The sequence below is a fragment of the Oncorhynchus mykiss genome, chromosome 20 (genome assembly GCF_013265735.2).
Source record: "Oncorhynchus mykiss isolate Arlee chromosome 20, USDA_OmykA_1.1, whole genome shotgun sequence".
Taxonomy (NCBI): Eukaryota; Metazoa; Chordata; class Actinopteri; order Salmoniformes; family Salmonidae; genus Oncorhynchus; species Oncorhynchus mykiss.
This window is the reverse complement of record NC_048584.1, coordinates 4,584,713-4,609,473: the sequence shown is the minus strand read 5'-3', so window position 1 is coordinate 4,609,473 and position 24,761 is coordinate 4,584,713. Positions and strand designations below refer to the sequence as shown.

Sequence of the window (24,761 nt, the reverse complement as noted above, 5' to 3'; positions counted from 1 at the left end):
GACTTTACATAGTGCAGCAAGAGATTGTTTCTCGCTTACGGCCACACCGGCCTGAGTACGCCTGATCTCGTCTGATCTCGGAAGCTAAGCAGGGTCGGGCCTGGTTAGTACTTGGATGTGAGACCGCCTGGGAATACCAGGTGCTGTAAGCTTTTTGTCACTGCCTTGTGGAATTTCAACTCTTTGTCCGTTTTTTCCCACAAGGTTGAAATATGTGCCCTCGCTTTGAAATAAGTAAGCAAGGTTAGTTTGTATTTCATCCAACAATCTGTGCTACAGTATATGCAATTTCTTCCACTTTTTGAGTGACACAAAGATGCTTATCTAAATGGTGAAAATGCAACAGCTGTTAATCAGGCTCACTTTGACTTTACATAGTGCAGCAAGAGATTGTTTCTCGCTTACGGCCACACCGGCCTGAGTACGCCTGATCTCGTCTGATCTCGGAAGCTAAGCAGGGTCGGGCCTGGTTAGTACTTGGATGGGAGACCGCCTGGGAATACCAGGTGCTGTAAGCTTTTTGTCACTGCCTTGTGGAATTTCAACTCTTTGTCCGTTTTTTCCCACAAGGTTGAAATATGTGCCCTCGCTTTGAAATAAGTAAGCAAGGTTAGTTTGTATTTCATCCAACAATCTGTGCTACAGTATATGCAATTTCTTCCACTTTTTGAGTGACACAAAGATGCTTATCTAAATGGTGAAAATGCAACAGCTGTTAATCAGGCTCACTTTGACTTTACATAGTGCAGCAAGAGATTGTTTCTCGCTTACGGCCACACCGGCCTGAGTACGCCTGATCTCGTCTGATCTCGGAAGCTAAGCAGGGTCGGGCCTGGTTAGTACTTGGATGGGAGACCGCCTGGGAATACCAGGTGCTGTAAGCTTTTTGTCACTGCCTTGTGGAATTTCAACTCTTTGTCCGTTTTTTCCCACAAGGTTGAAATATGTGCCCTCGCTTTGAAATAAGTAAGCAAGGTTAGTTTGTATTTCATCCAACAATCTGTGCTACAGTATATGCAATTTCTTCCACTTTTTGAGTGACACAAAGATGCTTATCTAAATGGTGAAAATGCAACAGCTGTTAATCAGGCTCACTTTGACTTTACATAGTGCAGCAAGAGATTGTTTCTCGCTTACGGCCACACCGGCCTGAGTACGCCTGATCTCGTCTGATCTCGGAAGCTAAGCAGGGTCGGGCCTGGTTAGTACTTGGATGGGAGACCGCCTGGGAATACCAGGTGCTGTAAGCTTTTTGTCACTGCCTTGTGGAATTTCAACTCTTTGTCCGTTTTTTCCCACAAGGTTGAAATATGTGCCCTCGCTTTGAAATAAGTAAGCAAGGTTAGTTTGTATTTCATCCAACAATCTGTGCTACAGTATATGCAATTTCTTCCACTTTTTGAGTGACACAAAGATGCTTATCTAAATGGTGAAAATGCAACAGCTGTTAATCAGGCTCACTTTGACTTTACATAGTGCAGCAAGAGATTGTTTCTCGCTTACGGCCACACCGGCCTGAGTACGCCTGATCTCGTCTGATCTCGGAAGCTAAGCAGGGTCGGGCCTGGTTAGTACTTGGATGGGAGACCGCCTGGGAATACCAGGTGCTGTAAGCTTTTTGTCACTGCCTTGTGGAATTTCAACTCTTTGTCCGTTTTTTCCCACAAGGTTGAAATATGTGCCCTCGCTTTGAAATAAGTAAGCAAGGTTAGTTTGTATTTCATCCAACAATCTGTGCTACAGTATATGCAATTTCTTCCACTTTTTGAGTGACACAAAGATGCTTATCTAAATGGTGAAAATGCAACAGCTGTTAATCAGGCTCACTTTGACTTTACATAGTGCAGCAAGAGATTGTTTCTCGCTTACGGCCACACCGGCCTGAGTACGCCTGATCTCGTCTGATCTCGGAAGCTAAGCAGGGTCGGGCCTGGTTAGTACTTGGATGGGAGACCGCCTGGGAATACCAGGTGCTGTAAGCTTTTTGTCACTGCCTTGTGGAATTTCAACTCTTTGTCCGTTTTTTCCCACAAGGTTGAAATATGTGCCCTCGCTTTGAAATAAGTAAGCAAGGTTAGTTTGTATTTCATCCAACAATCTGTGCTACAGTATATGCAATTTCTTCCACTTTTTGAGTGACACAAAGATGCTTATCTAAATGGTGAAAATGCAACAGCTGTTAATCAGGCTCACTTTGACTTTACATAGTGCAGCAAGAGATTGTTTCTCGCTTACGGCCACACCGGCCTGAGTACGCCTGATCTCGTCTGATCTCGGAAGCTAAGCAGGGTCGGGCCTGGTTAGTACTTGGATGGGAGACCGCCTGGGAATACCAGGTGCTGTAAGCTTTTTGTCACTGCCTTGTGGAATTTCAACTCTTTGTCCGTTTTTTCCCACAAGGTTGAAATATGTGCCCTCGCTTTGAAATAAGTAAGCAAGGTTAGTTTGTATTTCATCCAACAATCTGTGCTACAGTATATGCAATTTCTTCCACTTTTTGAGTGACACAAAGATGCTTATCTAAATGGTGAAAATGCAACAGCTGTTAATCAGGCTCACTTTGACTTTACATAGTGCAGCAAGAGATTGTTTCTCGCTTACGGCCACACCGGCCTGAGTACGCCTGATCTCGTCTGATCTCGGAAGCTAAGCAGGGTCGGGCCTGGTTAGTACTTGGATGGGAGACCGCCTGGGAATACCAGGTGCTGTAAGCTTTTTGTCACTGCCTTGTGGAATTTCAACTCTTTGTCCGTTTTTTCCCACAAGGTTGAAATATGTGCCCTCGCTTTGAAATAAGTAAGCAAGGTTAGTTTGTATTTCATCCAACAATCTGTGCTACAGTATATGCAATTTCTTCCACTTTTTGAGTGACACAAAGATGCTTATCTAAATGGTGAAAATGCAACAGCTGTTAATCAGGCTCACTTTGACTTTACATAGTGCAGCAAGAGATTGTTTCTCGCTTACGGCCACACCGGCCTGAGTACGCCTGATCTCGTCTGATCTCGGAAGCTAAGCAGGGTCGGGCCTGGTTAGTACTTGGATGGGAGACCGCCTGGGAATACCAGGTGCTGTAAGCTTTTTGTCACTGCCTTGTGGAATTTCAACTCTTTGTCCGTTTTTTCCCACAAGGTTGAAATATGTGCCCTCGCTTTGAAATAAGTAAGCAAGGTTAGTTTGTATTTCATCCAACAATCTGTGCTACAGTATATGCAATTTCTTCCACTTTTTGAGTGACACAAAGATGCTTATCTAAATGGTGAAAATGCAACAGCTGTTAATCAGGCTCACTTTGACTTTACATAGTGCAGCAAGAGATTGTTTCTCGCTTACGGCCACACCGGCCTGAGTACGCCTGATCTCGTCTGATCTCGGAAGCTAAGCAGGGTCGGGCCTGGTTAGTACTTGGATGGGAGACCGCCTGGGAATACCAGGTGCTGTAAGCTTTTTGTCACTGCCTTGTGGAATTTCAACTCTTTGTCCGTTTTTTCCCACAAGGTTGAAATATGTGCCCTCGCTTTGAAATAAGTAAGCAAGGTTAGTTTGTATTTCATCCAACAATCTGTGCTACAGTATATGCAATTTCTTCCACTTTTTGAGTGACACAAAGATGCTTATCTAAATGGTGAAAATGCAACAGCTGTTAATCAGGCTCACTTTGACTTTACATAGTGCAGCAAGAGATTGTTTCTCGCTTACGGCCACACCGGCCTGAGTACGCCTGATCTCGTCTGATCTCGGAAGCTAAGCAGGGTCGGGCCTGGTTAGTACTTGGATGGGAGACCGCCTGGGAATACCAGGTGCTGTAAGCTTTTTGTCACTGCCTTGTGGAATTTCAACTCTTTGTCCGTTTTTTCCCACAAGGTTGAAATATGTGCCCTCGCTTTGAAATAAGTAAGCAAGGTTAGTTTGTATTTCATCCAACAATCTGTGCTACAGTATATGCAATTTCTTCCACTTTTTGAGTGACACAAAGATGCTTATCTAAATGGTGAAAATGCAACAGCTGTTAATCAGGCTCACTTTGACTTTACATAGTGCAGCAAGAGATTGTTTCTCGCTTACGGCCACACCGGCCTGAGTACGCCTGATCTCGTCTGATCTCGGAAGCTAAGCAGGGTCGGGCCTGGTTAGTACTTGGATGGGAGACCGCCTGGGAATACCAGGTGCTGTAAGCTTTTTGTCACTGCCTTGTGGAATTTCAACTCTTTGTCCGTTTTTTCCCACAAGGTTGAAATATGTGCCCTCGCTTTGAAATAAGTAAGCAAGGTTAGTTTGTATTTCATCCAACAATCTGTGCTACAGTATATGCAATTTCTTCCACTTTTTGAGTGACACAAAGATGCTTATCTAAATGGTGAAAATGCAACAGCTGTTAATCAGGCTCACTTTGACTTTACATAGTGCAGCAAGAGATTGTTTCTCGCTTACGGCCACACCGGCCTGAGTACGCCTGATCTCGTCTGATCTCGGAAGCTAAGCAGGGTCGGGCCTGGTTAGTACTTGGATGGGAGACCGCCTGGGAATACCAGGTGCTGTAAGCTTTTTGTCACTGCCTTGTGGAATTTCAACTCTTTGTCCGTTTTTTCCCACAAGGTTGAAATATGTGCCCTCGCTTTGAAATAAGTAAGCAAGGTTAGTTTGTATTTCATCCAACAATCTGTGCTACAGTATATGCAATTTCTTCCACTTTTTGAGTGACACAAAGATGCTTATCTAAATGGTGAAAATGCAACAGCTGTTAATCAGGCTCACTTTGACTTTACATAGTGCAGCAAGAGATTGTTTCTCGCTTACGGCCACACCGGCCTGAGTACGCCTGATCTCGTCTGATCTCGGAAGCTAAGCAGGGTCGGGCCTGGTTAGTACTTGGATGGGAGACCGCCTGGGAATACCAGGTGCTGTAAGCTTTTTGTCACTGCCTTGTGGAATTTCAACTCTTTGTCCGTTTTTTCCCACAAGGTTGAAATATGTGCCCTCGCTTTGAAATAAGTAAGCAAGGTTAGTTTGTATTTCATCCAACAATCTGTGCTACAGTATATGCAATTTCTTCCACTTTTTGAGTGACACAAAGATGCTTATCTAAATGGTGAAAATGCAACAGCTGTTAATCAGGCTCACTTTGACTTTACATAGTGCAGCAAGAGATTGTTTCTCGCTTACGGCCACACCGGCCTGAGTACGCCTGATCTCGTCTGATCTCGGAAGCTAAGCAGGGTCGGGCCTGGTTAGTACTTGGATGGGAGACCGCCTGGGAATACCAGGTGCTGTAAGCTTTTTGTCACTGCCTTGTGGAATTTCAACTCTTTGTCCGTTTTTTCCCACAAGGTTGAAATATGTGCCCTCGCTTTGAAATAAGTAAGCAAGGTTAGTTTGTATTTCATCCAACAATCTGTGCTACAGTATATGCAATTTCTTCCACTTTTTGAGTGACACAAAGATGCTTATCTAAATGGTGAAAATGCAACAGCTGTTAATCAGGCTCACTTTGACTTTACATAGTGCAGCAAGAGATTGTTTCTCGCTTACGGCCACACCGGCCTGAGTACGCCTGATCTCGTCTGATCTCGGAAGCTAAGCAGGGTCGGGCCTGGTTAGTACTTGGATGGGAGACCGCCTGGGAATACCAGGTGCTGTAAGCTTTTTGTCACTGCCTTGTGGAATTTCAACTCTTTGTCCGTTTTTTCCCACAAGGTTGAAATATGTGCCCTCGCTTTGAAATAAGTAAGCAAGGTTAGTTTGTATTTCATCCAACAATCTGTGCTACAGTATATGCAATTTCTTCCACTTTTTGAGTGACACAAAGATGCTTATCTAAATGGTGAAAATGCAACAGCTGTTAATCAGGCTCACTTTGACTTTACATAGTGCAGCAAGAGATTGTTTCTCGCTTACGGCCACACCGGCCTGAGTACGCCTGATCTCGTCTGATCTCGGAAGCTAAGCAGGGTCGGGCCTGGTTAGTACTTGGATGGGAGACCGCCTGGGAATACCAGGTGCTGTAAGCTTTTTGTCACTGCCTTGTGGAATTTCAACTCTTTGTCCGTTTTTTCCCACAAGGTTGAAATATGTGCCCTCGCTTTGAAATAAGTAAGCAAGGTTAGTTTGTATTTCATCCAACAATCTGTGCTACAGTATATGCAATTTCTTCCACTTTTTGAGTGACACAAAGATGCTTATCTAAATGGTGAAAATGCAACAGCTGTTAATCAGGCTCACTTTGACTTTACATAGTGCAGCAAGAGATTGTTTCTCGCTTACGGCCACACCGGCCTGAGTACGCCTGATCTCGTCTGATCTCGGAAGCTAAGCAGGGTCGGGCCTGGTTAGTACTTGGATGGGAGACCGCCTGGGAATACCAGGTGCTGTAAGCTTTTTGTCACTGCCTTGTGGAATTTCAACTCTTTGTCCGTTTTTTCCCACAAGGTTGAAATATGTGCCCTCGCTTTGAAATAAGTAAGCAAGGTTAGTTTGTATTTCATCCAACAATCTGTGCTACAGTATATGCAATTTCTTCCACTTTTTGAGTGACACAAAGATGCTTATCTAAATGGTGAAAATGCAACAGCTGTTAATCAGGCTCACTTTGACTTTACATAGTGCAGCAAGAGATTGTTTCTCGCTTACGGCCACACCGGCCTGAGTACGCCTGATCTCGTCTGATCTCGGAAGCTAAGCAGGGTCGGGCCTGGTTAGTACTTGGATGGGAGACCGCCTGGGAATACCAGGTGCTGTAAGCTTTTTGTCACTGCCTTGTGGAATTTCAACTCTTTGTCCGTTTTTTCCCACAAGGTTGAAATATGTGCCCTCGCTTTGAAATAAGTAAGCAAGGTTAGTTTGTATTTCATCCAACAATCTGTGCTACAGTATATGCAATTTCTTCCACTTTTTGAGTGACACAAAGATGCTTATCTAAATGGTGAAAATGCAACAGCTGTTAATCAGGCTCACTTTGACTTTACATAGTGCAGCAAGAGATTGTTTCTCGCTTACGGCCACACCGGCCTGAGTACGCCTGATCTCGTCTGATCTCGGAAGCTAAGCAGGGTCGGGCCTGGTTAGTACTTGGATGTGAGACCGCCTGGGAATACCAGGTGCTGTAAGCTTTTTGTCACTGCCTTGTGGAATTTCAACTCTTTGTCCGTTTTTTCCCACAAGGTTGAAATATGTGCCCTCGCTTTGAAATAAGTAAGCAAGGTTAGTTTGTATTTCATCCAACAATCTGTGCTACAGTATATGCAATTTCTTCCACTTTTTGAGTGACACAAAGATGCTTATCTAAATGGTGAAAATGCAACAGCTGTTAATCAGGCTCACTTTGACTTTACATAGTGCAGCAAGAGATTGTTTCTCGCTTACGGCCACACCGGCCTGAGTACGCCTGATCTCGTCTGATCTCGGAAGCTAAGCAGGGTCGGGCCTGGTTAGTACTTGGATGGGAGACCGCCTGGGAATACCAGGTGCTGTAAGCTTTTTGTCACTGCCTTGTGGAATTTCAACTCTTTGTCCGTTTTTTCCCACAAGGTTGAAATATGTGCCCTCGCTTTGAAATAAGTAAGCAAGGTTAGTTTGTATTTCATCCAACAATCTGTGCTACAGTATATGCAATTTCTTCCACTTTTTGAGTGACACAAAGATGCTTATCTAAATGGTGAAAATGCAACAGCTGTTAATCAGGCTCACTTTGACTTTACATAGTGCAGCAAGAGATTGTTTCTCGCTTACGGCCACACCGGCCTGAGTACGCCTGATCTCGTCTGATCTCGGAAGCTAAGCAGGGTCGGGCCTGGTTAGTACTTGGATGGGAGACCGCCTGGGAATACCAGGTGCTGTAAGCTTTTTGTCACTGCCTTGTGGAATTTCAACTCTTTGTCCGTTTTTTCCCACAAGGTTGAAATATGTGCCCTCGCTTTGAAATAAGTAAGCAAGGTTAGTTTGTATTTCATCCAACAATCTGTGCTACAGTATATGCAATTTCTTCCACTTTTTGAGTGACACAAAGATGCTTATCTAAATGGTGAAAATGCAACAGCTGTTAATCAGGCTCACTTTGACTTTACATAGTGCAGCAAGAGATTGTTTCTCGCTTACGGCCACACCGGCCTGAGTACGCCTGATCTCGTCTGATCTCGGAAGCTAAGCAGGGTCGGGCCTGGTTAGTACTTGGATGGGAGACCGCCTGGGAATACCAGGTGCTGTAAGCTTTTTGTCACTGCCTTGTGGAATTTCAACTCTTTGTCCGTTTTTTCCCACAAGGTTGAAATATGTGCCCTCGCTTTGAAATAAGTAAGCAAGGTTAGTTTGTATTTCATCCAACAATCTGTGCTACAGTATATGCAATTTCTTCCACTTTTTGAGTGACACAAAGATGCTTATCTAAATGGTGAAAATGCAACAGCTGTTAATCAGGCTCACTTTGACTTTACATAGTGCAGCAAGAGATTGTTTCTCGCTTACGGCCACACCGGCCTGAGTACGCCTGATCTCGTCTGATCTCGGAAGCTAAGCAGGGTCGGGCCTGGTTAGTACTTGGATGGGAGACCGCCTGGGAATACCAGGTGCTGTAAGCTTTTTGTCACTGCCTTGTGGAATTTCAACTCTTTGTCCGTTTTTTCCCACAAGGTTGAAATATGTGCCCTCGCTTTGAAATAAGTAAGCAAGGTTAGTTTGTATTTCATCCAACAATCTGTGCTACAGTATATGCAATTTCTTCCACTTTTTGAGTGACACAAAGATGCTTATCTAAATGGTGAAAATGCAACAGCTGTTAATCAGGCTCACTTTGACTTTACATAGTGCAGCAAGAGATTGTTTCTCGCTTACGGCCACACCGGCCTGAGTACGCCTGATCTCGTCTGATCTCGGAAGCTAAGCAGGGTCGGGCCTGGTTAGTACTTGGATGGGAGACCGCCTGGGAATACCAGGTGCTGTAAGCTTTTTGTCACTGCCTTGTGGAATTTCAACTCTTTGTCCGTTTTTTCCCACAAGGTTGAAATATGTGCCCTCGCTTTGAAATAAGTAAGCAAGGTTAGTTTGTATTTCATCCAACAATCTGTGCTACAGTATATGCAATTTCTTCCACTTTTTGAGTGACACAAAGATGCTTATCTAAATGGTGAAAATGCAACAGCTGTTAATCAGGCTCACTTTGACTTTACATAGTGCAGCAAGAGATTGTTTCTCGCTTACGGCCACACCGGCCTGAGTACGCCTGATCTCGTCTGATCTCGGAAGCTAAGCAGGGTCGGGCCTGGTTAGTACTTGGATGGGAGACCGCCTGGGAATACCAGGTGCTGTAAGCTTTTTGTCACTGCCTTGTGGAATTTCAACTCTTTGTCCGTTTTTTCCCACAAGGTTGAAATATGTGCCCTCGCTTTGAAATAAGTAAGCAAGGTTAGTTTGTATTTCATCCAACAATCTGTGCTACAGTATATGCAATTTCTTCCACTTTTTGAGTGACACAAAGATGCTTATCTAAATGGTGAAAATGCAACAGCTGTTAATCAGGCTCACTTTGACTTTACATAGTGCAGCAAGAGATTGTTTCTCGCTTACGGCCACACCGGCCTGAGTACGCCTGATCTCGTCTGATCTCGGAAGCTAAGCAGGGTCGGGCCTGGTTAGTACTTGGATGGGAGACCGCCTGGGAATACCAGGTGCTGTAAGCTTTTTGTCACTGCCTTGTGGAATTTCAACTCTTTGTCCGTTTTTTCCCACAAGGTTGAAATATGTGCCCTCGCTTTGAAATAAGTAAGCAAGGTTAGTTTGTATTTCATCCAACAATCTGTGCTACAGTATATGCAATTTCTTCCACTTTTTGAGTGACACAAAGATGCTTATCTAAATGGTGAAAATGCAACAGCTGTTAATCAGGCTCACTTTGACTTTACATAGTGCAGCAAGAGATTGTTTCTCGCTTACGGCCACACCGGCCTGAGTACGCCTGATCTCGTCTGATCTCGGAAGCTAAGCAGGGTCGGGCCTGGTTAGTACTTGGATGTGAGACCGCCTGGGAATACCAGGTGCTGTAAGCTTTTTGTCACTGCCTTGTGGAATTTCAACTCTTTGTCCGTTTTTTCCCACAAGGTTGAAATATGTGCCCTCGCTTTGAAATAAGTAAGCAAGGTTAGTTTGTATTTCATCCAACAATCTGTGCTACAGTATATGCAATTTCTTCCACTTTTTGAGTGACACAAAGATGCTTATCTAAATGGTGAAAATGCAACAGCTGTTAATCAGGCTCACTTTGACTTTACATAGTGCAGCAAGAGATTGTTTCTCGCTTACGGCCACACCGGCCTGAGTACGCCTGATCTCGTCTGATCTCGGAAGCTAAGCAGGGTCGGGCCTGGTTAGTACTTGGATGGGAGACCGCCTGGGAATACCAGGTGCTGTAAGCTTTTTGTCACTGCCTTGTGGAATTTCAACTCTTTGTCCGTTTTTTCCCACAAGGTTGAAATATGTGCCCTCGCTTTGAAATAAGTAAGCAAGGTTAGTTTGTATTTCATCCAACAATCTGTGCTACAGTATATGCAATTTCTTCCACTTTTTGAGTGACACAAAGATGCTTATCTAAATGGTGAAAATGCAACAGCTGTTAATCAGGCTCACTTTGACTTTACATAGTGCAGCAAGAGATTGTTTCTCGCTTACGGCCACACCGGCCTGAGTACGCCTGATCTCGTCTGATCTCGGAAGCTAAGCAGGGTCGGGCCTGGTTAGTACTTGGATGGGAGACCGCCTGGGAATACCAGGTGCTGTAAGCTTTTTGTCACTGCCTTGTGGAATTTCAACTCTTTGTCCGTTTTTTCCCACAAGGTTGAAATATGTGCCCTCGCTTTGAAATAAGTAAGCAAGGTTAGTTTGTATTTCATCCAACAATCTGTGCTACAGTATATGCAATTTCTTCCACTTTTTGAGTGACACAAAGATGCTTATCTAAATGGTGAAAATGCAACAGCTGTTAATCAGGCTCACTTTGACTTTACATAGTGCAGCAAGAGATTGTTTCTCGCTTACGGCCACACCGGCCTGAGTACGCCTGATCTCGTCTGATCTCGGAAGCTAAGCAGGGTCGGGCCTGGTTAGTACTTGGATGGGAGACCGCCTGGGAATACCAGGTGCTGTAAGCTTTTTGTCACTGCCTTGTGGAATTTCAACTCTTTGTCCGTTTTTTCCCACAAGGTTGAAATATGTGCCCTCGCTTTGAAATAAGTAAGCAAGGTTAGTTTGTATTTCATCCAACAATCTGTGCTACAGTATATGCAATTTCTTCCACTTTTTGAGTGACACAAAGATGCTTATCTAAATGGTGAAAATGCAACAGCTGTTAATCAGGCTCACTTTGACTTTACATAGTGCAGCAAGAGATTGTTTCTCGCTTACGGCCACACCGGCCTGAGTACGCCTGATCTCGTCTGATCTCGGAAGCTAAGCAGGGTCGGGCCTGGTTAGTACTTGGATGGGAGACCGCCTGGGAATACCAGGTGCTGTAAGCTTTTTGTCACTGCCTTGTGGAATTTCAACTCTTTGTCCGTTTTTTCCCACAAGGTTGAAATATGTGCCCTCGCTTTGAAATAAGTAAGCAAGGTTAGTTTGTATTTCATCCAACAATCTGTGCTACAGTATATGCAATTTCTTCCACTTTTTGAGTGACACAAAGATGCTTATCTAAATGGTGAAAATGCAACAGCTGTTAATCAGGCTCACTTTGACTTTACATAGTGCAGCAAGAGATTGTTTCTCGCTTACGGCCACACCGGCCTGAGTACGCCTGATCTCGTCTGATCTCGGAAGCTAAGCAGGGTCGGGCCTGGTTAGTACTTGGATGGGAGACCGCCTGGGAATACCAGGTGCTGTAAGCTTTTTGTCACTGCCTTGTGGAATTTCAACTCTTTGTCCGTTTTTTCCCACAAGGTTGAAATATGTGCCCTCGCTTTGAAATAAGTAAGCAAGGTTAGTTTGTATTTCATCCAACAATCTGTGCTACAGTATATGCAATTTCTTCCACTTTTTGAGTGACACAAAGATGCTTATCTAAATGGTGAAAATGCAACAGCTGTTAATCAGGCTCACTTTGACTTTACATAGTGCAGCAAGAGATTGTTTCTCGCTTACGGCCACACCGGCCTGAGTACGCCTGATCTCGTCTGATCTCGGAAGCTAAGCAGGGTCGGGCCTGGTTAGTACTTGGATGGGAGACCGCCTGGGAATACCAGGTGCTGTAAGCTTTTTGTCACTGCCTTGTGGAATTTCAACTCTTTGTCCGTTTTTTCCCACAAGGTTGAAATATGTGCCCTCGCTTTGAAATAAGTAAGCAAGGTTAGTTTGTATTTCATCCAACAATCTGTGCTACAGTATATGCAATTTCTTCCACTTTTTGAGTGACACAAAGATGCTTATCTAAATGGTGAAAATGCAACAGCTGTTAATCAGGCTCACTTTGACTTTACATAGTGCAGCAAGAGATTGTTTCTCGCTTACGGCCACACCGGCCTGAGTACGCCTGATCTCGTCTGATCTCGGAAGCTAAGCAGGGTCGGGCCTGGTTAGTACTTGGATGGGAGACCGCCTGGGAATACCAGGTGCTGTAAGCTTTTTGTCACTGCCTTGTGGAATTTCAACTCTTTGTCCGTTTTTTCCCACAAGGTTGAAATATGTGCCCTCGCTTTGAAATAAGTAAGCAAGGTTAGTTTGTATTTCATCCAACAATCTGTGCTACAGTATATGCAATTTCTTCCACTTTTTGAGTGACACAAAGATGCTTATCTAAATGGTGAAAATGCAACAGCTGTTAATCAGGCTCACTTTGACTTTACATAGTGCAGCAAGAGATTGTTTCTCGCTTACGGCCACACCGGCCTGAGTACGCCTGATCTCGTCTGATCTCGGAAGCTAAGCAGGGTCGGGCCTGGTTAGTACTTGGATGGGAGACCGCCTGGGAATACCAGGTGCTGTAAGCTTTTTGTCACTGCCTTGTGGAATTTCAACTCTTTGTCCGTTTTTTCCCACAAGGTTGAAATATGTGCCCTCGCTTTGAAATAAGTAAGCAAGGTTAGTTTGTATTTCATCCAACAATCTGTGCTACAGTATATGCAATTTCTTCCACTTTTTGAGTGACACAAAGATGCTTATCTAAATGGTGAAAATGCAACAGCTGTTAATCAGGCTCACTTTGACTTTACATAGTGCAGCAAGAGATTGTTTCTCGCTTACGGCCACACCGGCCTGAGTACGCCTGATCTCGTCTGATCTCGGAAGCTAAGCAGGGTCGGGCCTGGTTAGTACTTGGATGGGAGACCGCCTGGGAATACCAGGTGCTGTAAGCTTTTTGTCACTGCCTTGTGGAATTTCAACTCTTTGTCCGTTTTTTCCCACAAGGTTGAAATATGTGCCCTCGCTTTGAAATAAGTAAGCAAGGTTAGTTTGTATTTCATCCAACAATCTGTGCTACAGTATATGCAATTTCTTCCACTTTTTGAGTGACACAAAGATGCTTATCTAAATGGTGAAAATGCAACAGCTGTTAATCAGGCTCACTTTGACTTTACATAGTGCAGCAAGAGATTGTTTCTCGCTTACGGCCACACCGGCCTGAGTACGCCTGATCTCGTCTGATCTCGGAAGCTAAGCAGGGTCGGGCCTGGTTAGTACTTGGATGGGAGACCGCCTGGGAATACCAGGTGCTGTAAGCTTTTTGTCACTGCCTTGTGGAATTTCAACTCTTTGTCCGTTTTTTCCCACAAGGTTGAAATATGTGCCCTCGCTTTGAAATAAGTAAGCAAGGTTAGTTTGTATTTCATCCAACAATCTGTGCTACAGTATATGCAATTTCTTCCACTTTTTGAGTGACACAAAGATGCTTATCTAAATGGTGAAAATGCAACAGCTGTTAATCAGGCTCACTTTGACTTTACATAGTGCAGCAAGAGATTGTTTCTCGCTTACGGCCACACCGGCCTGAGTACGCCTGATCTCGTCTGATCTCGGAAGCTAAGCAGGGTCGGGCCTGGTTAGTACTTGGATGGGAGACCGCCTGGGAATACCAGGTGCTGTAAGCTTTTTGTCACTGCCTTGTGGAATTTCAACTCTTTGTCCGTTTTTTCCCACAAGGTTGAAATATGTGCCCTCGCTTTGAAATAAGTAAGCAAGGTTAGTTTGTATTTCATCCAACAATCTGTGCTACAGTATATGCAATTTCTTCCACTTTTTGAGTGACACAAAGATGCTTATCTAAATGGTGAAAATGCAACAGCTGTTAATCAGGCTCACTTTGACTTTACATAGTGCAGCAAGAGATTGTTTCTCGCTTACGGCCACACCGGCCTGAGTACGCCTGATCTCGTCTGATCTCGGAAGCTAAGCAGGGTCGGGCCTGGTTAGTACTTGGATGGGAGACCGCCTGGGAATACCAGGTGCTGTAAGCTTTTTGTCACTGCCTTGTGGAATTTCAACTCTTTGTCCGTTTTTTCCCACAAGGTTGAAATATGTGCCCTCGCTTTGAAATAAGTAAGCAAGGTTAGTTTGTATTTCATCCAACAATCTGTGCTACAGTATATGCAATTTCTTCCACTTTTTGAGTGACACAAAGATGCTTATCTAAATGGTGAAAATGCAACAGCTGTTAATCAGGCTCACTTTGACTTTACATAGTGCAGCAAGAGATTGTTTCTCGCTTACGGCCACACCGGCCTGAGTACGCCTGATCTCGTCTGATCTCGGAAGCTAAGCAGGGTCGGGCCTGGTTAGTACTTGGATGGGAGACCGCCTGGGAATACCAGGTGCTGTAAGCTTTTTGTCACTGCCTTGTGGAATTTCAACTCTTTGTCCGTTTTTTCCCACAAGGTTGAAATATGTGCCCTCGCTTTGAAATAAGTAAGCAAGGTTAGTTTGTATTTCATCCAACAATCTGTGCTACAGTATATGCAATTTCTTCCACTTTTTGAGTGACACAAAGATGCTTATCTAAATGGTGAAAATGCAACAGCTGTTAATCAGGCTCACTTTGACTTTACATAGTGCAGCAAGAGATTGTTTCTCGCTTACGGCCACACCGGCCTGAGTACGCCTGATCTCGTCTGATCTCGGAAGCTAAGCAGGGTCGGGCCTGGTTAGTACTTGGATGGGAGACCGCCTGGGAATACCAGGTGCTGTAAGCTTTTTGTCACTGCCTTGTGGAATTTCAACTCTTTGTCCGTTTTTTCCCACAAGGTTGAAATATGTGCCCTCGCTTTGAAATAAGTAAGCAAGGTTAGTTTGTATTTCATCCAACAATCTGTGCTACAGTATATGCAATTTCTTCCACTTTTTGAGTGACACAAAGATGCTTATCTAAATGGTGAAAATGCAACAGCTGTTAATCAGGCTCACTTTGACTTTACATAGTGCAGCAAGAGATTGTTTCTCGCTTACGGCCACACCGGCCTGAGTACGCCTGATCTCGTCTGATCTCGGAAGCTAAGCAGGGTCGGGCCTGGTTAGTACTTGGATGGGAGACCGCCTGGGAATACCAGGTGCTGTAAGCTTTTTGTCACTGCCTTGTGGAATTTCAACTCTTTGTCCGTTTTTTCCCACAAGGTTGAAATATGTGCCCTCGCTTTGAAATAAGTAAGCAAGGTTAGTTTGTATTTCATCCAACAATCTGTGCTACAGTATATGCAATTTCTTCCACTTTTTGAGTGACACAAAGATGCTTATCTAAATGGTGAAAATGCAACAGCTGTTAATCAGGCTCACTTTGACTTTACATAGTGCAGCAAGAGATTGTTTCTCGCTTACGGCCACACCGGCCTGAGTACGCCTGATCTCGTCTGATCTCGGAAGCTAAGCAGGGTCGGGCCTGGTTAGTACTTGGATGGGAGACCGCCTGGGAATACCAGGTGCTGTAAGCTTTTTGTCACTGCCTTGTGGAATTTCAACTCTTTGTCCGTTTTTTCCCACAAGGTTGAAATATGTGCCCTCGCTTTGAAATAAGTAAGCAAGGTTAGTTTGTATTTCATCCAACAATCTGTGCTACAGTATATGCAATTTCTTCCACTTTTTGAGTGACACAAAGATGCTTATCTAAATGGTGAAAATGCAACAGCTGTTAATCAGGCTCACTTTGACTTTACATAGTGCAGCAAGAGATTGTTTCTCGCTTACGGCCACACCGGCCTGAGTACGCCTGATCTCGTCTGATCTCGGAAGCTAAGCAGGGTCGGGCCTGGTTAGTACTTGGATGGGAGACCGCCTGGGAATACCAGGTGCTGTAAGCTTTTTGTCACTGCCTTGTGGAATTTCAACTCTTTGTCCGTTTTTTCCCACAAGGTTGAAATATGTGCCCTCGCTTTGAAATAAGTAAGCAAGGTTAGTTTGTATTTCATCCAACAATCTGTGCTACAGTATATGCAATTTCTTCCACTTTTTGAGTGACACAAAGATGCTTATCTAAATGGTGAAAATGCAACAGCTGTTAATCAGGCTCACTTTGACTTTACATAGTGCAGCAAGAGATTGTTTCTCGCTTACGGCCACACCGGCCTGAGTACGCCTGATCTCGTCTGATCTCGGAAGCTAAGCAGGGTCGGGCCTGGTTAGTACTTGGATGGGAGACCGCCTGGGAATACCAGGTGCTGTAAGCTTTTTGTCACTGCCTTGTGGAATTTCAACTCTTTGTCCGTTTTTTCCCACAAGGTTGAAATATGTGCCCTCGCTTTGAAATAAGTAAGCAAGGTTAGTTTGTATTTCATCCAACAATCTGTGCTACAGTATATGCAATTTCTTCCACTTTTTGAGTGACACAAAGATGCTTATCTAAATGGTGAAAATGCAACAGCTGTTAATCAGGCTCACTTTGACTTTACATAGTGCAGCAAGAGATTGTTTCTCGCTTACGGCCACACCGGCCTGAGTACGCCTGATCTCGTCTGATCTCGGAAGCTAAGCAGGGTCGGGCCTGGTTAGTACTTGGATGTGAGACCGCCTGGGAATACCAGGTGCTGTAAGCTTTTTGTCACTGCCTTGTGGAATTTCAACTCTTTGTCCGTTTTTTCCCACAAGGTTGAAATATGTGCCCTCGCTTTGAAATAAGTAAGCAAGGTTAGTTTGTATTTCATCCAACAATCTGTGCTACAGTATATGCAATTTCTTCCACTTTTTGAGTGACACAAAGATGCTTATCTAAATGGTGAAAATGCAACAGCTGTTAATCAGGCTCACTTTGACTTTACATAGTGCAGCAAGAGATTGTTTCTCGCTTACGGCCACACCGGCCTGAGTACGCCTGATCTCGTCTGATCTCGGAAGCTAAGCAGGGTCGGGCCTGGTTAGTACTTGGATGGGAGACCGCCTGGGAATACCAGGTGCTGTAAGCTTTTTGTCACTGCCTTGTGGAATTTCAACTCTTTGTCCGTTTTTTCCCACAAGGTTGAAATATGTGCCCTCGCTTTGAAATAAGTAAGCAAGGTTAGTTTGTATTTCATCCAACAATCTGTGCTACAGTATATGCAATTTCTTCCACTTTTTGAGTGACACAAAGATGCTTATCTAAATGGTGAAAATGCAACAGCTGTTAATCAGGCTCACTTTGACTTTACATAGTGCAGCAAGAGATTGTTTCTCGCTTACGGCCACACCGGCCTGAGTACGCCTGATCTCGTCTGATCTCGGAAGCTAAGCAGGGTCGGGCCTGGTTAGTACTTGGATGGGAGACCGCCTGGGAATACCAGGTGCTGTAAGCTTTTTGTCACTGCCTTGTGGAATTTCAACTCTTTGTCCGTTTTTTCCCACAAGGTTGAAATATGTGCCCTCGCTTTGAAATAAGTAAGCAAGGTTAGTTTGTATTTCATCCAACAATCTGTGCTACAGTATATGCAATTTCTTCCACTTTTTGAGTGACACAAAGATGCTTATCTAAATGGTGAAAATGCAACAGCTGTTAATCAGGCTCACTTTGACTTTACATAGTGCAGCAAGAGATTGTTTCTCGCTTACGGCCACACCGGCCTGAGTACGCCTGATCTCGTCTGATCTCGGAAGCTAAGCAGGGTCGGGCCTGGTTAGTACTTGGATGGGAGACCGCCTGGGAATACCAGGTGCTGTAAGCTTTTTGTCACTGCCTTGTGGAATTTCAACTCTTTGTCCGTTTTTTCCCACAAGGTTGAAATATGTGCCCTCGCTTTGAAATAAGTAAGCAAGGTTAGTTTGTATTTCATCCAACAATCTGTGCTACAGTATATGCAATTTCTTCCACTTTTTGAGTGACACAAAGATGCTTATCTAAATGGTGAAAATGCAACAGCTGTTAATCAGGCTCACTTTGACTTTACATAGTGCAGCAAGAGATTGTTTCTCGCTTACGGCCACACCGGCCTGAGTACGCCTGATCTCGTCTGATCTCGGAAGCTAAGCAGGGTCGGGCCTGGTTAGTACTTGGATGGGAGACCGCCTGGGAATACCAGGTGCTGTAAGCTTTTTGTCACTGCCTTGTGGAATTTCAACTCTTTGTCCGTTTTTTCCCACAAGGTTGAAATATGTGCCCTCGCTTTGAAATAAGTAAGCAAGGTTAGTTTGTATTTCATCCAACAATCTGTGCTACAGTATATGCAATTTCTTCCACTTTTTGAGTGACACAAAGATGCTTATCTAAATGGTGAAAATGCAACAGCTGTTAATCAGGCTCACTTTGACTTTACATAGTGCAGCAAGAGATTGTTTCTCGCTTACGGCCACACCGGCCTGAGTACGCCTGATCTCGTCTGATCTCGGAAGCTAAGCAGGGTCGGGCCTGGTTAGTACTTGGATGGGAGACCGCCTGGGAATACCAGGTGCTGTAAGCTTTTTGTCACTGCCTTGTGGAATTTCAACTCTTTGTCCGTTTTTTCCCACAAGGTTGAAATATGTGCCCTCGCTTTGAAATAAGTAAGCAAGGTTAGTTTGTATTTCATCCAACAATCTGTGCTACAGTATATGCAATTTCTTCCACTTTTTGAGTGACACAAAGATGCTTATCTAAATGGTGAAAATGCAACAGCTGTTAATCAGGCTCACTTTGACTTTACATAGTGCAGCAAGAGATTGTTTCTCGCTTACGGCCACACCGGCCTGAGTACGCCTGATCTCGTCTGATCTCGGAAGCTAAGCAGGGTCGGGCCTGGTTAGTACTTGGATGGGAGACCGCCTGGGAATACCAGGTGCTGTAAGCTTTTTGTCACTGCCTTGTGGAATTTCAACTCTTTGTCCGTTTTTTCCCACAAGGTTGAAATATGTGCCCTCGCTTTGAAATAAGTAAGCAAGGTTAGTTTGTATTTCATCCAACAATCTGTGCTACAGTATATGCAATTTCTTCCACTTTTTGAGTGACACAAAGATGCTTATCTAAATGGTGAAAATGCAACAGCTGTTAATCAGGCTCACTTTGACTTTACATAGTGCAGCAAGAGATTGTTTCTCGCTTACGGCCACACCGGCCTGAGTACGCCTGATCTCGTCTGATCTCGGAAGCTAAGCAGGGTCGGGCCTGGTTAGTACTTGGATGGGAGACCGCCTGGGAATACCAGGTGCTGTAAGCTTTTTGTCACTGCCTTGTGGAATTTCAACTCTTTGTCCGTTTTTTCCCACAAGGTTGAAATATGTGCCCTCGCTTTGAAATAAGTAAGCAAGGTTAGTTTGTATTTCATCCAACAATCTGTGCTACAGTATATGCAATTTCTTCCACTTTTTGAGTGACACAAAGATGCTTATCTAAATGGTGAAAATGCAACAGCTGTTAATCAGGCTCACTTTGACTTTACATAGTGCAGCAAGAGATTGTTTCTCGCTTACGGCCACACCGGCCTGAGTACGCCTGATCTCGTCTGATCTCGGAAGCTAAGCAGGGTCGGGCCTGGTTAGTACTTGGATGGGAGACCGCCTGGGAATACCAGGTGCTGTAAGCTTTTTGTCACTGCCTTGTGGAATTTCAACTCTTTGTCCGTTTTTTCCCACAAGGTTGAAATATGTGCCCTCGCTTTGAAATAAGTAAGCAAGGTTAGTTTGTATTTCATCCAACAATCTGTGCTACAGTATATGCAATTTCTTCCACTTTTTGAGTGACACAAAGATGCTTATCTAAATGGTGAAAATGCAACAGCTGTTAATCAGGCTCACTTTGACTTTACATAGTGCAGCAAGAGATTGTTTCTCGCTTACGGCCACACCGGCCTGAGTACGCCTGATCTCGTCTGATCTCGGAAGCTAAGCAGGGTCGGGCCTGGTTAGTACTTGGATGGGAGACCGCCTGGGAATACCAGGTGCTGTAAGCTTTTTGTCACTGCCTTGTGGAATTTCAACTCTTTGTCCGTTTTTTCCCACAAGGTTGAAATATGTGCCCTCGCTTTGAAATAAGTAAGCAAGGTTAGTTTGTATTTCATCCAACAATCTGTGCTACAGTATATGCAATTTCTTCCACTTTTTGAGTGACACAAAGATGCTTATCTAAATGGTGAAAATGCAACAGCTGTTAATCAGGCTCACTTTGACTTTACATAGTGCAGCAAGAGATTGTTTCTCGCTTACGGCCACACCGGCCTGAGTACGCCTGATCTCGTCTGATCTCGGAAGCTAAGCAGGGTCGGGCCTGGTTAGTACTTGGATGGGAGACCGCCTGGGAATACCAGGTGCTGTAAGCTTTTTGTCACTGCCTTGTGGAATTTCAACTCTTTGTCCGTTTTTTCCCACAAGGTTGAAATATGTGCCCTCGCTTTGAAATAAGTAAGCAAGGTTAGTTTGTATTTCATCCAACAATCTGTGCTACAGTATATGCAATTTCTTCCACTTTTTGAGTGACACAAAGATGCTTATCTAAATGGTGAAAATGCAACAGCTGTTAATCAGGCTCACTTTGACTTTACATAGTGCAGCAAGAGATTGTTTCTCGCTTACGGCCACACCGGCCTGAGTACGCCTGATCTCGTCTGATCTCGGAAGCTAAGCAGGGTCGGGCCTGGTTAGTACTTGGATGGGAGACCGCCTGGGAATACCAGGTGCTGTAAGCTTTTTGTCACTGCCTTGTGGAATTTCAACTCTTTGTCCGTTTTTTCCCACAAGGTTGAAATATGTGCCCTCGCTTTGAAATAAGTAAGCAAGGTTAGTTTGTATTTCATCCAACAATCTGTGCTACAGTATATGCAATTTCTTCCACTTTTTGAGTGACACAAAGATGCTTATCTAAATGGTGAAAATGCAACAGCTGTTAATCAGGCTCACTTTGACTTTACATAGTGCAGCAAGAGATTGTTTCTCGCTTACGGCCACACCGGCCTGAGTACGCCTGATCTCGTCTGATCTCGGAAGCTAAGCAGGGTCGGGCCTGGTTAGTACTTGGATGGGAGACCGCCTGGGAATACCAGGTGCTGTAAGCTTTTTGTCACTGCCTTGTGGAATTTCAACTCTTTGTCCGTTTTTTCCCACAAGGTTGAAATATGTGCCCTCGCTTTGAAATAAGTAAGCAAGGTTAGTTTGTATTTCATCCAACAATCTGTGCTACAGTATATGCAATTTCTTCCACTTTTTGAGTGACACAAAGATGCTTATCTAAATGGTGAAAATGCAACAGCTGTTAATCAGGCTCACTTTGACTTTACATAGTGCAGCAAGAGATTGTTTCTCGCTTACGGCCACACCGGCCTGAGTACGCCTGATCTCGTCTGATCTCGGAAGCTAAGCAGGGTCGGGCCTGGTTAGTACTTGGATGGGAGACCGCCTGGGAATACCAGGTGCTGTAAGCTTTTTGTCACTGCCTTGTGGAATTTCAACTCTTTGTCCGTTTTTTCCCACAAGGTTGAAATATGTGCCCTCGCTTTGAAATAAGTAAGCAAGGTTAGTTTGTATTTCATCCAACAATCTGTGCTACAGTATATGCAATTTCTTCCACTTTTTGAGTGACACAAAGATGCTTATCTAAATGGTGAAAATGCAACAGCTGTTAATCAGGCTCACTTTGACTTTACATAGTGCAGCAAGAGATTGTTTCTCGCTTACGGCCACACCGGCCTGAGTACGCCTGATCTCGTCTGATCTCGGAAGCTAAGCAGGGTCGGGCCTGGTTAGTACTTGGATGGGAGACCGCCTGGGAATACCAGGTGCTGTAAGCTTTTTGTCACTGCCTTGTGGAATTTCAACTCTTTGTCCGTTTTTTCCCACAAGGTTGAAATATGTGCCCTCGCTTTGAAATAAGTAAGCAAGGTTAGTTTGTATTTCATCCAACAATCTGTGCTACAGTATATGCAATTTCTTCCACTTTTTGAGTGACACAAAGATGCTTATCTAAATGGTGAAAATGCAACAGCTGTTAATCAGGCTCACTTTGACTTTACATAGTGCAGCAAGAGATTGTTTCTCGCTTACGGCCACACCGGCCTGAGTACGCCTGATCTCGTCTGATCTCGGAAGCTAAGCAGGGTCGGGCCTGGTTAGTACTTGGATGGGAGACCGCCTGGGAATACCAGGTGCTGTAAGCTTTTTGTCACTGCCTTGTGGAATTTCAACTCTTTGTCCGTTTTTTCCCACAAGGTTGAAATATGTGCCCTCGCTTTGAAATAAGTAAGCAAGGTTAGTTTGTATTTCATCCAACAATCTGTGCTACAGTATATGCAATTTCTTCCACTTTTTGAGTGACACAAAGATGCTTATCTAAATGGTGAAAATGCAACAGCTGTTAATCAGGCTCACTTTGACTTTACATAGTGCAGCAAGAGATTGTTTCTCGCTTACGGCCACACCGGCCTGAGTACGCCTGATCTCGTCTGATCTCGGAAGCTAAGCAGGGTCGGGCCTGGTTAGTACTTGGATGGGAGACCGCCTGGGAATACCAGGTGCTGTAAGCTTTTTGTCACTGCCTTGTGGAATTTCAACTCTTTGTCCGTTTTTTCCCACAAGGTTGAAATATGTGCCCTCGCTTTGAAATAAGTAAGCAAGGTTAGTTTGTATTTCATCCAACAATCTGTGCTACAGTATATGCAATTTCTTCCACTTTTTGAGTGACACAAAGATGCTTATCTAAATGGTGAAAATGCAACAGCTGTTAATCAGGCTCACTTTGACTTTACATAGTGCAGCAAGAGATTGTTTCTCGCTTACGGCCACACCGGCCTGAGTACGCCTGATCTCGTCTGATCTCGGAAGCTAAGCAGGGTCGGGCCTGGTTAGTACTTGGATGGGAGACCGCCTGGGAATACCAGGTGCTGTAAGCTTTTTGTCACTGCCTTGTGGAATTTCAACTCTTTGTCCGTTTTTTCCCACAAGGTTGAAATATGTGCCCTCGCTTTGAAATAAGTAAGCAAGGTTAGTTTGTATTTCATCCAACAATCTGTGCTACAGTATATGCAATTTCTTCCACTTTTTGAGTGACACAAAGATGCTTATCTAAATGGTGAAAATGCAACAGCTGTTAATCAGGCTCACTTTGACTTTACATAGTGCAGCAAGAGATTGTTTCTCGCTTACGGCCACACCGGCCTGAGTACGCCTGATCTCGTCTGATCTCGGAAGCTAAGCAGGGTCGGGCCTGGTTAGTACTTGGATGGGAGACCGCCTGGGAATACCAGGTGCTGTAAGCTTTTTGTCACTGCCTTGTGGAATTTCAACTCTTTGTCCGTTTTTTCCCACAAGGTTGAAATATGTGCCCTCGCTTTGAAATAAGTAAGCAAGGTTAGTTTGTATTTCATCCAACAATCTGTGCTACAGTATATGCAATTTCTTCCACTTTTTGAGTGACACAAAGATGCTTATCTAAATGGTGAAAATGCAACAGCTGTTAATCAGGCTCACTTTGACTTTACATAGTGCAGCAAGAGATTGTTTCTCGCTTACGGCCACACCGGCCTGAGTACGCCTGATCTCGTCTGATCTCGGAAGCTAAGCAGGGTCGGGCCTGGTTAGTACTTGGATGGGAGACCGCCTGGGAATACCAGGTGCTGTAAGCTTTTTGTCACTGCCTTGTGGAATTTCAACTCTTTGTCCGTTTTTTCCCACAAGGTTGAAATATGTGCCCTCGCTTTGAAATAAGTAAGCAAGGTTAGTTTGTATTTCATCCAACAATCTGTGCTACAGTATATGCAATTTCTTCCACTTTTTGAGTGACACAAAGATGCTTATCTAAATGGTGAAAATGCAACAGCTGTTAATCAGGCTCACTTTGACTTTACATAGTGCAGCAAGAGATTGTTTCTCGCTTACGGCCACACCGGCCTGAGTACGCCTGATCTCGTCTGATCTCGGAAGCTAAGCAGGGTCGGGCCTGGTTAGTACTTGGATGGGAGACCGCCTGGGAATACCAGGTGCTGTAAGCTTTTTGTCACTGCCTTGTGGAATTTCAACTCTTTGTCCGTTTTTTCCCACAAGGTTGAAATATGTGCCCTCGCTTTGAAATAAGTAAGCAAGGTTAGTTTGTATTTCATCCAACAATCTGTGCTACAGTATATGCAATTTCTTCCACTTTTTGAGTGACACAAAGATGCTTATCTAAATGGTGAAAATGCAACAGCTGTTAATCAGGCTCACTTTGACTTTACATAGTGCAGCAAGAGATTGTTTCTCGCTTACGGCCACACCGGCCTGAGTACGCCTGATCTCGTCTGATCTCGGAAGCTAAGCAGGGTCGGGCCTGGTTAGTACTTGGATGGGAGACCGCCTGGGAATACCAGGTGCTGTAAGCTTTTTGTCACTGCCTTGTGGAATTTCAACTCTTTGTCCGTTTTTTCCCACAAGGTTGAAATATGTGCCCTCGCTTTGAAATAAGTAAG

At 44.3% G+C, this 24,761-nt stretch overlaps 68 non-coding genes across 68 annotated transcripts; all 68 read left to right on the top strand.

Annotated features, from left to right (window-relative positions):
- Positions 1-33: 33 nt before the first annotated feature.
- Positions 34-152, top strand: LOC118942436. The gene has a single exon (XR_005038386.1). It is a non-coding gene; the product is annotated as a 5S ribosomal RNA (ribosomal RNA).
- A 247-nt stretch (positions 153-399) lies between these two features.
- Positions 400-518, top strand: LOC118942279. Its single transcript, XR_005038228.1, has one exon. It is a non-coding gene; the product is annotated as a 5S ribosomal RNA (ribosomal RNA).
- A 247-nt stretch (positions 519-765) lies between these two features.
- LOC118942278 lies at positions 766-884 on the top strand. The gene has a single exon (XR_005038227.1). It is a non-coding gene; the product is annotated as a 5S ribosomal RNA (ribosomal RNA).
- A 247-nt stretch (positions 885-1,131) lies between these two features.
- Positions 1,132-1,250, top strand: LOC118942276. Its single transcript, XR_005038225.1, has one exon. It is a non-coding gene; the product is annotated as a 5S ribosomal RNA (ribosomal RNA).
- A 247-nt stretch (positions 1,251-1,497) lies between these two features.
- On the top strand, positions 1,498-1,616 carry LOC118942275. The gene has a single exon (XR_005038224.1). It is a non-coding gene; the product is annotated as a 5S ribosomal RNA (ribosomal RNA).
- Positions 1,617-1,863: 247 nt separating this feature from the next.
- On the top strand, positions 1,864-1,982 carry LOC118942274. The gene has a single exon (XR_005038223.1). It is a non-coding gene; the product is annotated as a 5S ribosomal RNA (ribosomal RNA).
- A 247-nt stretch (positions 1,983-2,229) lies between these two features.
- Positions 2,230-2,348, top strand: LOC118942273. Its single transcript, XR_005038222.1, has one exon. It is a non-coding gene; the product is annotated as a 5S ribosomal RNA (ribosomal RNA).
- A 247-nt stretch (positions 2,349-2,595) lies between these two features.
- Positions 2,596-2,714, top strand: LOC118942272. Its single transcript, XR_005038221.1, has one exon. It is a non-coding gene; the product is annotated as a 5S ribosomal RNA (ribosomal RNA).
- Positions 2,715-2,961: 247 nt separating this feature from the next.
- LOC118942271 lies at positions 2,962-3,080 on the top strand. Its single transcript, XR_005038220.1, has one exon. It is a non-coding gene; the product is annotated as a 5S ribosomal RNA (ribosomal RNA).
- A 247-nt stretch (positions 3,081-3,327) lies between these two features.
- Positions 3,328-3,446, top strand: LOC118942270. The gene has a single exon (XR_005038219.1). It is a non-coding gene; the product is annotated as a 5S ribosomal RNA (ribosomal RNA).
- A 247-nt stretch (positions 3,447-3,693) lies between these two features.
- LOC118942269 lies at positions 3,694-3,812 on the top strand. Its single transcript, XR_005038218.1, has one exon. It is a non-coding gene; the product is annotated as a 5S ribosomal RNA (ribosomal RNA).
- Positions 3,813-4,059: 247 nt separating this feature from the next.
- LOC118942268 lies at positions 4,060-4,178 on the top strand. Its single transcript, XR_005038217.1, has one exon. It is a non-coding gene; the product is annotated as a 5S ribosomal RNA (ribosomal RNA).
- Positions 4,179-4,425: 247 nt separating this feature from the next.
- On the top strand, positions 4,426-4,544 carry LOC118942267. Its single transcript, XR_005038216.1, has one exon. It is a non-coding gene; the product is annotated as a 5S ribosomal RNA (ribosomal RNA).
- A 247-nt stretch (positions 4,545-4,791) lies between these two features.
- On the top strand, positions 4,792-4,910 carry LOC118942265. The gene has a single exon (XR_005038214.1). It is a non-coding gene; the product is annotated as a 5S ribosomal RNA (ribosomal RNA).
- A 247-nt stretch (positions 4,911-5,157) lies between these two features.
- LOC118942264 lies at positions 5,158-5,276 on the top strand. The gene has a single exon (XR_005038213.1). It is a non-coding gene; the product is annotated as a 5S ribosomal RNA (ribosomal RNA).
- A 247-nt stretch (positions 5,277-5,523) lies between these two features.
- Positions 5,524-5,642, top strand: LOC118942263. Its single transcript, XR_005038212.1, has one exon. It is a non-coding gene; the product is annotated as a 5S ribosomal RNA (ribosomal RNA).
- Positions 5,643-5,889: 247 nt separating this feature from the next.
- On the top strand, positions 5,890-6,008 carry LOC118942262. The gene has a single exon (XR_005038211.1). It is a non-coding gene; the product is annotated as a 5S ribosomal RNA (ribosomal RNA).
- Positions 6,009-6,255: 247 nt separating this feature from the next.
- Positions 6,256-6,374, top strand: LOC118942261. The gene has a single exon (XR_005038210.1). It is a non-coding gene; the product is annotated as a 5S ribosomal RNA (ribosomal RNA).
- Positions 6,375-6,621: 247 nt separating this feature from the next.
- On the top strand, positions 6,622-6,740 carry LOC118942260. The gene has a single exon (XR_005038209.1). It is a non-coding gene; the product is annotated as a 5S ribosomal RNA (ribosomal RNA).
- A 247-nt stretch (positions 6,741-6,987) lies between these two features.
- LOC118942434 lies at positions 6,988-7,106 on the top strand. Its single transcript, XR_005038384.1, has one exon. It is a non-coding gene; the product is annotated as a 5S ribosomal RNA (ribosomal RNA).
- A 247-nt stretch (positions 7,107-7,353) lies between these two features.
- Positions 7,354-7,472, top strand: LOC118942259. The gene has a single exon (XR_005038208.1). It is a non-coding gene; the product is annotated as a 5S ribosomal RNA (ribosomal RNA).
- A 247-nt stretch (positions 7,473-7,719) lies between these two features.
- On the top strand, positions 7,720-7,838 carry LOC118942258. The gene has a single exon (XR_005038207.1). It is a non-coding gene; the product is annotated as a 5S ribosomal RNA (ribosomal RNA).
- Positions 7,839-8,085: 247 nt separating this feature from the next.
- LOC118942257 lies at positions 8,086-8,204 on the top strand. Its single transcript, XR_005038206.1, has one exon. It is a non-coding gene; the product is annotated as a 5S ribosomal RNA (ribosomal RNA).
- Positions 8,205-8,451: 247 nt separating this feature from the next.
- On the top strand, positions 8,452-8,570 carry LOC118942256. Its single transcript, XR_005038205.1, has one exon. It is a non-coding gene; the product is annotated as a 5S ribosomal RNA (ribosomal RNA).
- A 247-nt stretch (positions 8,571-8,817) lies between these two features.
- Positions 8,818-8,936, top strand: LOC118942254. The gene has a single exon (XR_005038203.1). It is a non-coding gene; the product is annotated as a 5S ribosomal RNA (ribosomal RNA).
- Positions 8,937-9,183: 247 nt separating this feature from the next.
- On the top strand, positions 9,184-9,302 carry LOC118942253. Its single transcript, XR_005038202.1, has one exon. It is a non-coding gene; the product is annotated as a 5S ribosomal RNA (ribosomal RNA).
- A 247-nt stretch (positions 9,303-9,549) lies between these two features.
- Positions 9,550-9,668, top strand: LOC118942252. Its single transcript, XR_005038201.1, has one exon. It is a non-coding gene; the product is annotated as a 5S ribosomal RNA (ribosomal RNA).
- Positions 9,669-9,915: 247 nt separating this feature from the next.
- LOC118942433 lies at positions 9,916-10,034 on the top strand. The gene has a single exon (XR_005038383.1). It is a non-coding gene; the product is annotated as a 5S ribosomal RNA (ribosomal RNA).
- Positions 10,035-10,281: 247 nt separating this feature from the next.
- Positions 10,282-10,400, top strand: LOC118942251. Its single transcript, XR_005038200.1, has one exon. It is a non-coding gene; the product is annotated as a 5S ribosomal RNA (ribosomal RNA).
- Positions 10,401-10,647: 247 nt separating this feature from the next.
- On the top strand, positions 10,648-10,766 carry LOC118942250. Its single transcript, XR_005038199.1, has one exon. It is a non-coding gene; the product is annotated as a 5S ribosomal RNA (ribosomal RNA).
- A 247-nt stretch (positions 10,767-11,013) lies between these two features.
- On the top strand, positions 11,014-11,132 carry LOC118942249. The gene has a single exon (XR_005038198.1). It is a non-coding gene; the product is annotated as a 5S ribosomal RNA (ribosomal RNA).
- Positions 11,133-11,379: 247 nt separating this feature from the next.
- Positions 11,380-11,498, top strand: LOC118942248. The gene has a single exon (XR_005038197.1). It is a non-coding gene; the product is annotated as a 5S ribosomal RNA (ribosomal RNA).
- A 247-nt stretch (positions 11,499-11,745) lies between these two features.
- On the top strand, positions 11,746-11,864 carry LOC118942247. The gene has a single exon (XR_005038196.1). It is a non-coding gene; the product is annotated as a 5S ribosomal RNA (ribosomal RNA).
- Positions 11,865-12,111: 247 nt separating this feature from the next.
- On the top strand, positions 12,112-12,230 carry LOC118942246. The gene has a single exon (XR_005038195.1). It is a non-coding gene; the product is annotated as a 5S ribosomal RNA (ribosomal RNA).
- Positions 12,231-12,477: 247 nt separating this feature from the next.
- LOC118942245 lies at positions 12,478-12,596 on the top strand. Its single transcript, XR_005038194.1, has one exon. It is a non-coding gene; the product is annotated as a 5S ribosomal RNA (ribosomal RNA).
- A 247-nt stretch (positions 12,597-12,843) lies between these two features.
- Positions 12,844-12,962, top strand: LOC118942243. The gene has a single exon (XR_005038192.1). It is a non-coding gene; the product is annotated as a 5S ribosomal RNA (ribosomal RNA).
- A 247-nt stretch (positions 12,963-13,209) lies between these two features.
- LOC118942242 lies at positions 13,210-13,328 on the top strand. The gene has a single exon (XR_005038191.1). It is a non-coding gene; the product is annotated as a 5S ribosomal RNA (ribosomal RNA).
- A 247-nt stretch (positions 13,329-13,575) lies between these two features.
- Positions 13,576-13,694, top strand: LOC118942241. Its single transcript, XR_005038190.1, has one exon. It is a non-coding gene; the product is annotated as a 5S ribosomal RNA (ribosomal RNA).
- Positions 13,695-13,941: 247 nt separating this feature from the next.
- On the top strand, positions 13,942-14,060 carry LOC118942240. Its single transcript, XR_005038189.1, has one exon. It is a non-coding gene; the product is annotated as a 5S ribosomal RNA (ribosomal RNA).
- Positions 14,061-14,307: 247 nt separating this feature from the next.
- LOC118942239 lies at positions 14,308-14,426 on the top strand. Its single transcript, XR_005038188.1, has one exon. It is a non-coding gene; the product is annotated as a 5S ribosomal RNA (ribosomal RNA).
- Positions 14,427-14,673: 247 nt separating this feature from the next.
- Positions 14,674-14,792, top strand: LOC118942238. The gene has a single exon (XR_005038187.1). It is a non-coding gene; the product is annotated as a 5S ribosomal RNA (ribosomal RNA).
- Positions 14,793-15,039: 247 nt separating this feature from the next.
- On the top strand, positions 15,040-15,158 carry LOC118942237. Its single transcript, XR_005038186.1, has one exon. It is a non-coding gene; the product is annotated as a 5S ribosomal RNA (ribosomal RNA).
- Positions 15,159-15,405: 247 nt separating this feature from the next.
- On the top strand, positions 15,406-15,524 carry LOC118942236. The gene has a single exon (XR_005038185.1). It is a non-coding gene; the product is annotated as a 5S ribosomal RNA (ribosomal RNA).
- Positions 15,525-15,771: 247 nt separating this feature from the next.
- On the top strand, positions 15,772-15,890 carry LOC118942235. The gene has a single exon (XR_005038184.1). It is a non-coding gene; the product is annotated as a 5S ribosomal RNA (ribosomal RNA).
- Positions 15,891-16,137: 247 nt separating this feature from the next.
- Positions 16,138-16,256, top strand: LOC118942234. Its single transcript, XR_005038183.1, has one exon. It is a non-coding gene; the product is annotated as a 5S ribosomal RNA (ribosomal RNA).
- A 247-nt stretch (positions 16,257-16,503) lies between these two features.
- Positions 16,504-16,622, top strand: LOC118942232. The gene has a single exon (XR_005038181.1). It is a non-coding gene; the product is annotated as a 5S ribosomal RNA (ribosomal RNA).
- A 247-nt stretch (positions 16,623-16,869) lies between these two features.
- Positions 16,870-16,988, top strand: LOC118942432. The gene has a single exon (XR_005038382.1). It is a non-coding gene; the product is annotated as a 5S ribosomal RNA (ribosomal RNA).
- A 247-nt stretch (positions 16,989-17,235) lies between these two features.
- LOC118942231 lies at positions 17,236-17,354 on the top strand. The gene has a single exon (XR_005038180.1). It is a non-coding gene; the product is annotated as a 5S ribosomal RNA (ribosomal RNA).
- A 247-nt stretch (positions 17,355-17,601) lies between these two features.
- Positions 17,602-17,720, top strand: LOC118942230. Its single transcript, XR_005038179.1, has one exon. It is a non-coding gene; the product is annotated as a 5S ribosomal RNA (ribosomal RNA).
- A 247-nt stretch (positions 17,721-17,967) lies between these two features.
- LOC118942229 lies at positions 17,968-18,086 on the top strand. The gene has a single exon (XR_005038178.1). It is a non-coding gene; the product is annotated as a 5S ribosomal RNA (ribosomal RNA).
- Positions 18,087-18,333: 247 nt separating this feature from the next.
- LOC118942228 lies at positions 18,334-18,452 on the top strand. The gene has a single exon (XR_005038177.1). It is a non-coding gene; the product is annotated as a 5S ribosomal RNA (ribosomal RNA).
- Positions 18,453-18,699: 247 nt separating this feature from the next.
- LOC118942227 lies at positions 18,700-18,818 on the top strand. Its single transcript, XR_005038176.1, has one exon. It is a non-coding gene; the product is annotated as a 5S ribosomal RNA (ribosomal RNA).
- A 247-nt stretch (positions 18,819-19,065) lies between these two features.
- LOC118942226 lies at positions 19,066-19,184 on the top strand. Its single transcript, XR_005038175.1, has one exon. It is a non-coding gene; the product is annotated as a 5S ribosomal RNA (ribosomal RNA).
- A 247-nt stretch (positions 19,185-19,431) lies between these two features.
- On the top strand, positions 19,432-19,550 carry LOC118942225. The gene has a single exon (XR_005038174.1). It is a non-coding gene; the product is annotated as a 5S ribosomal RNA (ribosomal RNA).
- A 247-nt stretch (positions 19,551-19,797) lies between these two features.
- Positions 19,798-19,916, top strand: LOC118942224. Its single transcript, XR_005038173.1, has one exon. It is a non-coding gene; the product is annotated as a 5S ribosomal RNA (ribosomal RNA).
- Positions 19,917-20,163: 247 nt separating this feature from the next.
- Positions 20,164-20,282, top strand: LOC118942223. The gene has a single exon (XR_005038172.1). It is a non-coding gene; the product is annotated as a 5S ribosomal RNA (ribosomal RNA).
- Positions 20,283-20,529: 247 nt separating this feature from the next.
- LOC118942221 lies at positions 20,530-20,648 on the top strand. Its single transcript, XR_005038170.1, has one exon. It is a non-coding gene; the product is annotated as a 5S ribosomal RNA (ribosomal RNA).
- A 247-nt stretch (positions 20,649-20,895) lies between these two features.
- LOC118942220 lies at positions 20,896-21,014 on the top strand. The gene has a single exon (XR_005038169.1). It is a non-coding gene; the product is annotated as a 5S ribosomal RNA (ribosomal RNA).
- Positions 21,015-21,261: 247 nt separating this feature from the next.
- LOC118942219 lies at positions 21,262-21,380 on the top strand. Its single transcript, XR_005038168.1, has one exon. It is a non-coding gene; the product is annotated as a 5S ribosomal RNA (ribosomal RNA).
- Positions 21,381-21,627: 247 nt separating this feature from the next.
- On the top strand, positions 21,628-21,746 carry LOC118942218. The gene has a single exon (XR_005038167.1). It is a non-coding gene; the product is annotated as a 5S ribosomal RNA (ribosomal RNA).
- Positions 21,747-21,993: 247 nt separating this feature from the next.
- LOC118942217 lies at positions 21,994-22,112 on the top strand. The gene has a single exon (XR_005038166.1). It is a non-coding gene; the product is annotated as a 5S ribosomal RNA (ribosomal RNA).
- A 247-nt stretch (positions 22,113-22,359) lies between these two features.
- Positions 22,360-22,478, top strand: LOC118942216. Its single transcript, XR_005038165.1, has one exon. It is a non-coding gene; the product is annotated as a 5S ribosomal RNA (ribosomal RNA).
- Positions 22,479-22,725: 247 nt separating this feature from the next.
- LOC118942215 lies at positions 22,726-22,844 on the top strand. Its single transcript, XR_005038164.1, has one exon. It is a non-coding gene; the product is annotated as a 5S ribosomal RNA (ribosomal RNA).
- A 247-nt stretch (positions 22,845-23,091) lies between these two features.
- Positions 23,092-23,210, top strand: LOC118942214. The gene has a single exon (XR_005038163.1). It is a non-coding gene; the product is annotated as a 5S ribosomal RNA (ribosomal RNA).
- A 247-nt stretch (positions 23,211-23,457) lies between these two features.
- Positions 23,458-23,576, top strand: LOC118942213. Its single transcript, XR_005038162.1, has one exon. It is a non-coding gene; the product is annotated as a 5S ribosomal RNA (ribosomal RNA).
- A 247-nt stretch (positions 23,577-23,823) lies between these two features.
- Positions 23,824-23,942, top strand: LOC118942212. Its single transcript, XR_005038161.1, has one exon. It is a non-coding gene; the product is annotated as a 5S ribosomal RNA (ribosomal RNA).
- Positions 23,943-24,189: 247 nt separating this feature from the next.
- LOC118942210 lies at positions 24,190-24,308 on the top strand. Its single transcript, XR_005038159.1, has one exon. It is a non-coding gene; the product is annotated as a 5S ribosomal RNA (ribosomal RNA).
- A 247-nt stretch (positions 24,309-24,555) lies between these two features.
- On the top strand, positions 24,556-24,674 carry LOC118942209. Its single transcript, XR_005038158.1, has one exon. It is a non-coding gene; the product is annotated as a 5S ribosomal RNA (ribosomal RNA).
- Positions 24,675-24,761: the final 87 nt, after the last annotated feature.